At 44.0% G+C, this 6,009-nt stretch overlaps 1 protein-coding gene across 1 annotated transcript in view; it reads left to right on the top strand.

The window, feature by feature from the left end:
- The first annotated feature begins 3,173 nt into the window (after positions 1-3,173).
- Positions 3,174-6,009, top strand: part of ATXN1 (ataxin 1) — a 343,650-nt gene continuing 340,814 nt past the window's right edge. The window contains exons 1-2 of the mRNA XM_048308538.1: positions 3,174-3,313; positions 5,784-5,882. The gene's annotated coding sequence lies outside the window, so the exon portion shown is untranslated. The remainder of the gene's footprint in view (positions 3,314-5,783; positions 5,883-6,009) is intronic.

The following is a 6,009-nucleotide window of genomic DNA, read 5'->3' as shown; positions in this document are numbered from 1 at the left end:
AGAAGATACTCTGGATCAAGGACCATTTAATAGGCTGTATGTTGGCATTCCATGCTACTTGATCCCAGGAATGTTTAATTTCCCACTGTAGAGGAAGTCACAGTGTAACACAGTCTGTTACTGAGGATTGTGATCCCTTGTAGTCCCAGACTGAGAGCTTTGGCTCAGTAATTCCAACTCTAATAGCTCATTTTTTTAGCTCTAGGCGTCCAGGGAGTGTAACAGGAAAGGTAATGGCTCTCAGAACTGAGACCACAACTTCAGATGGAAGTTTTTAGTTCCAGCTGGACTTTCTGCAGCAGGATCTTACTTGATTTTTAAGCATGACTCTAGTCTAAACAGCTCTCAGAGATGCCATCACCAATAACCATTACCTTCTATATCACCAGTTGGCTTTAGTATCTTCCAGAATATAAACAGAATGAAAATAATGGAAGCAGTCATATTAACATACTATAGTAGCCAGTCACTATGTATTGCCATAGCACACTAAATGCTCTCATGTGGAGGAGAGAGGTTTCCCAGTCCTGTCTTTGCAAATATTTTTCTGAATTTGTTTATGTTTACCTTATTAATTTTCTTTCCCCACTTTCCTCCAAAACAAAATAATTCTTATGCTAAAACTTCCAGAGAAGAAGAATAGATCTAGCACCTGCCAGAGATACTCAAATATTAAAAATAAAAGATGGCCTGTTAGAACAGAGAAGGAACAAGAGAAAACTGAATATAAGGGGAGTGGAAAAGTGGTGATAGTGGGCAAGTTTATTCTGCTATTTATATATCAGTCAGGTCTCTATTTCAGAACAAACCACTCCACAGAATTAAATCCCAGGCAGAAGGGTTAATGGGGTAGCTGTGAGTGAGGGCACACAGGGATCACACACTTGGGTAGGACATTCTAACTCATCCCTGTCCTCACTCTCTTGGAGATAGTGTCAATCAGCTGGAAACACATCTCCAGAGCTGGCTGCTTCATGGTAAGGAGAGGCTGTGACCAGAGCTTATGTATGGTATCTTTGCAGGAGAGCTCTGTTAATATCTCTGACAGGATCTCTTTATCCTGTGCCTTCCTAATCTGCAAGTCAACAGGAAAAGAGAGGGAGTTCACTATGCTAAATTGAGTTCCTGCTGTGTGTGATTGATACTGGCTTTACTTTGTAAAGTAAAGTTGCCTCTTTGTTTTATCAAAACTTTGTGTTTTGTTTTGCTTTGCTTTGTTTTTCAAAAGGAGGAGGGAAATACTTTTGGCATTGCCATTCTGGGACTTTTCTATCCTAAAGCACCCTGGTGCTTTCTATCCTAAACCACCCTCTCTCCTTATTAATCCTGCCCCTTACCTATGCCCACTGCTCCCAAAGCTTCCCCTGCACATTAAGACCTGGGCGTCTTACACCAACTGGGATATTTTCAGTAATTGCTTCTACAGTCACTGAAGTCTCTTTTCAGTACTTGCTGACTCTGTGCTGGGAAAACATGGTTTCTCTTGATGTGCTGCCTGAAACAAGAACTTTTGGCTCCTCAAAGGAAACCAGCACTTCTGACAGAAGTTGAAAAGAGGACAAGTTGTTTTGAAATGTAAAGTTAACACTGAAAAACAAAGGGAGGTTGAAGGCTCCTGGTTCATTTTTTTCATTTACAATCCTTCTGTACCCTTAGTACCTCAGTCTGTAATTAAATGTAAAGTTCTGTATATATAGGAAGTTATTACATTATTTACCGACCCTTTCTGGCATTAAGTTTCTTGAAATCATGCCAAAGCATCACATTGTGTAGCACAATTGTGCCCCCACCATTCAGTATTTTGGCTTGGTCTGAAGTGCACTGACAGAGGCAGGCAGCTAATGCAAAGCTCTAAGGAACAAATTTAGTTTCATCATTCTGGATAATATTAGAAGTGAGAACAGAGCAATTTAGGAAACAGTGCAGCTTCACAAGAGAGAGCTCCCGAGAGCTGCTGCAGCACACTGTCTCAGCACTACAGGCTGTTTATAAAACAGAGACTTACGCAACATAAAACCATTTGGATGTTGAGTTCAAATGCTTCAAAATGGGAGACAGTTCCTGCCAGCTACTCCAGTCTATTGAATATTAGGGACTTATTTGAGAATTTGGTCTAGGTGTGTATTTTATGTCTCCCCGAAGATGAAGGGCATAGTGGTCAACTGTGTCTTGCTTTTTGTGAGAAAAACGTTTGTTCTAGCTGTTCAGACATTGTTTTGAAATGGGAGGATTTTGGTGGTCCAGCAGCAAGGACTGATATTTTAAATGGAACATTTTTCTTCAGTGTATAAAGAACTGCAGTGCAGCAAGGACAGGAAAAAGCCTAGTGGCTCCTCTGCATGCTGGAGAGAAGACAAACTGGGTCATAAGGAACAGTATCAGAGGAACAGATGAACAAAAAGAGAAAGAGACAAAATCAATATGAGGGGAGAAGAAACACAGACTCACGAAGGGAGGAACTCTGACCATACCCCACAGGGACCTCCAGCAGCACTCGCACCTGCCCAGGAATGAGCTCGAGAGACAAACATGAATGTCAGGCTCAAGCAAAGGGGCCTGACCCTGCGAGCTCCCACCAGCACAGGATCCCGGCTATTGCCTTTCCTTCAGACAGATGCAAACCCCCATAAAAGCAAAACCAGCCCCGACCCACTGATTATTTTGAGTATTTATTTCCCTTCCTTTGAACTCTTCATTTCAGCATCACACAGAACATTTCCTTTCGGTAGAGGTGACTCTTGTAGGAAAAAGCTGTGAGGAGGATGGCTGGCATTGCTTCCTGTGGCAGAGTTGCCTCTGGAGTAAGAGAAAAAGCAAACTGATAGTACATGCATAATTTTACTTCCCTTGAACTTGTCTTTCTGTATTCTTGGAACTCTATTTTTTCTCCCGTTTTTCTTCCTGGTGACAGCATGAACGAATAGTTATTCACATCCTTCTTTTAGCCGGGTATCTTAGGAAACTGACTTTAAAGGGACGGCGGCATAAATACAGCACGCACGGAATATTCTCCCTTCCTGTTCAGAAACTCAGGGGAGAAAAAAAAAAAAAAGCAGGAATAAACACCTGACCTCCCCAGTGGCAGTGCTGGGGCGGGGAGCGGAGCCGGGAGAGAGTTCCGCGGGGCAGGGTGACCCCTGCCGGGGGCGCTTTGTGCTGGAATTCCAGCGAAAATCCCAGCGCAGGAGCAGCAAGCTGCACTCAACCCTGTGCTCAGAGGAGCTTGACTACGTGTTACAGCATCGTGCACCGACCATTTCTTCGTCATGCAAGCAGGAGGCTCCAAAAGGCCTCCCCACACACATTACCTGAGGTAAGGGCTCGCTGCCTCTCACAGGGCGTCCGTGGTTTAGAGCAGACTGAGGGGTTATCCCCAAACAGCAGGGGTAGGAATCCTCTGGCCTGCACCTAAGCTGCGCACCAGTGATGCTGGTGCACTCAAATATCTGTAGCTCCGACTCTGTTCACCTGGTTGCTCAGCCAGTTCGAGTTCAGTCTCAGAAAGTTGGCTGCCCTCTGGTAAAGCTCAAGGGAGTAAATTCAGGCAAATTACTCCTATGGAAACAGGTCCAGGTTGTGTCTGAGGAGGGCGAGCCCTGGCATCTGCTCAAGTCACCCTTGCCTATACTTGTGTGTCTCCTTCCATTCACAGCTAGCAGAGAGAGATCACCACTGACAGGGAGACCAGTGCTCTCTTCCACAGTTGCTATGGTGGTGTGGGCTCCTATTGCTTAGCTGGTGCCTTTTCAACCTGTCAAGGGACAGGGAGTAGTGCAAATGTGACTGTGACACAAGTCTGTGGTGCTTAGTCATGGGAGTTGTTGAACTGTGCCCTGAGGGTTTTGGTAAGACACCCGGCAGTCCAGCAGGAGAAAATTTAATACTTGAAGGCATTTTAAAAGCAGACACCTGGCACCCATTTGCTGTCCTGCTTTTTTTGTGCAGTTAGCCATGGCTAGGAGCCCTGCAGTTGTCAGCTACATCTCAGTGTAATTTTACACACACGAATATTCACAATGTACTGTTCCTTTGAACTACGTCAAAACAGCAAGCTGTTTCTTTGCTCAGAAATGTAACTTAGTTCTCCCTGCTTAGCTACTCTCATAAGCATCAAGAGACAAGTCCAACATCCACTGAAAGTAATGGAAAGACATGGATGGTTTTCAGTGGGAGTTAGATCAGTATTCAATTAAATACACAATTCAGTAAGACAGGCCTTAACTGCTTCTCTTATTAATAACACTAAAATTAGTTTACTCAACAGAGACATTTGGTCTTTATTTTAAAATTATTTCCAAATCCAGAAAATATTTAAACTGTGTGCTCAGCCAAGAGTTTGTATTTTCTGTTGAAGAAGGATGCTCAGAAACTTGTGTCAAAAAGCATGAAATTGTGGGTTTCAGCAGATCCTCCTAATAGAGGCAATAATTAAAGTTGTTGTAAAGATTGTAAAAGCATAAATCCATGCGCCTTTTTTTCTGAAGTTTCCTTCCACTGCTTCTACACAGTGTTCAGCCTCTTCCAAAAAGCATCCTAGAAAGCCTCAGAATGTTACTCCCCCTGGTCTAATGGGGTCAACAACCCCTTCACAAAGCATGTACCAGGCTACTGACCTTTAACACCCACCCTGCCCCATTCCAGATGCATGTGGAAAAGTTACCTACTCTGGGCTTAAGTTCTTGGATGTGCACAGGAAGAAGAATTGAGTGTTTCACTTCTGAAACAGATTTGTGCTCTCCCCAAGTAAAGCTGACAAGCTAGACAGCATCACTTCTCAGCCCACCAGCTGAACTACACTGTGCCCCAGCTTCATCTCAAATCTTTGATTCTAGGAAGTTTTTCTGGGGTAGACTGCTATTAGTCCTACACTTGCAAAGGCCCTCTTGTTTCTTGTTGCTTTTTTCAGGGCATCTTTGCGGCATGGTTGATTTGAGAGATTAACAATCACGTGTGGCACACAGATGAGCCAGGCAGAATCACATGAGTGGTCCTGTTACAAAAAGGCACCTTTCCTGATGCTGTGCTTTTCTCAGGGGTTTATCAGGCTTTGTGCTGCAGGGAGCTAAAATTCTTGCCCAGGAAATAATGGAAGAAATGGCATTGGCTGCAAACAGATGATCGTTTGCCCTTCTGAAACTATGAGAAGGTGCTGGGAGACTACTAGCACTCGAGTAACTTCATTGCCAGGGCAGGCAAATTACTCTAACTTGGTGGAACAGTCTATATGGATGCATGTATATACATACATCAGTTTTTATTCCACACCTGGCCAGGTAGCCTTAGCTGAAAGTGCCTAAGAAATAAAATTCAGGCAACAGCTTGGGTTTACTGTAGTGAGAATGTACCCTCAGATCTCTTAATTTTCCTATTTGCCAGATTGTTGGAAAATTTTGAACCAGCTGAGTAAAGTTTCTCTATTTTCTAAGGGGTTTTTTCTTACTTTCCTGTTTCTTCATTGCTCTTTCCAGGCAACACAGGGTGATGTTCAGGTTTTCTTCTCTATTGCTAAAAGAATTTTTTTGCAAAACATGCCAACTGAACCAGGCCTGGAGGTAGGCTGAAAGAATAGGCTCTATCTTATGGGCTGCTTTTCTCAGCTTCTCAGGTGGGATCCCAGCTGCTTAGGAAACAAGATAATCTCTTGCTCCTCCCCTTAGTGATTTAGTACAAGTCTGTCAAGAGAAGAGAAGAGAAAGCAGGAAAGCTTTTTTTATTCCTGAGAGTGATAGGAGAACTGCCATAAAGCTGTAAAAATAGGGGCTATCTTTTAATCTGTTCTGCAGTGCTTGGCCTGTGATTTGAGAGAAGAGTGGTCCTGTGCTGCAGCTGGATTTCCTTGGCTGGGAAAGTGGAAAGGAAGAATGTGTCACCTGTAGCGGGAGGTAAGAAAGTAAAAAGCCAGGCTAGGAGCAGAGGTGAGCATGGTGTGGGTTTAGTGAGGAAGGGAGGTGGGCAGGGCCAGTGGCCCAAATGGTAGTGGGTATGGACTAGGAGGTGGTGGCAGGGCTG

Source organism: Corvus hawaiiensis, chromosome 1, assembly GCF_020740725.1.
Source record: "Corvus hawaiiensis isolate bCorHaw1 chromosome 1, bCorHaw1.pri.cur, whole genome shotgun sequence".
Lineage (NCBI taxonomy): Eukaryota > Metazoa > Chordata > Aves > Passeriformes > Corvidae > Corvus > Corvus hawaiiensis.
This window is presented reverse-complemented; position numbering and strand designations above follow the sequence as displayed.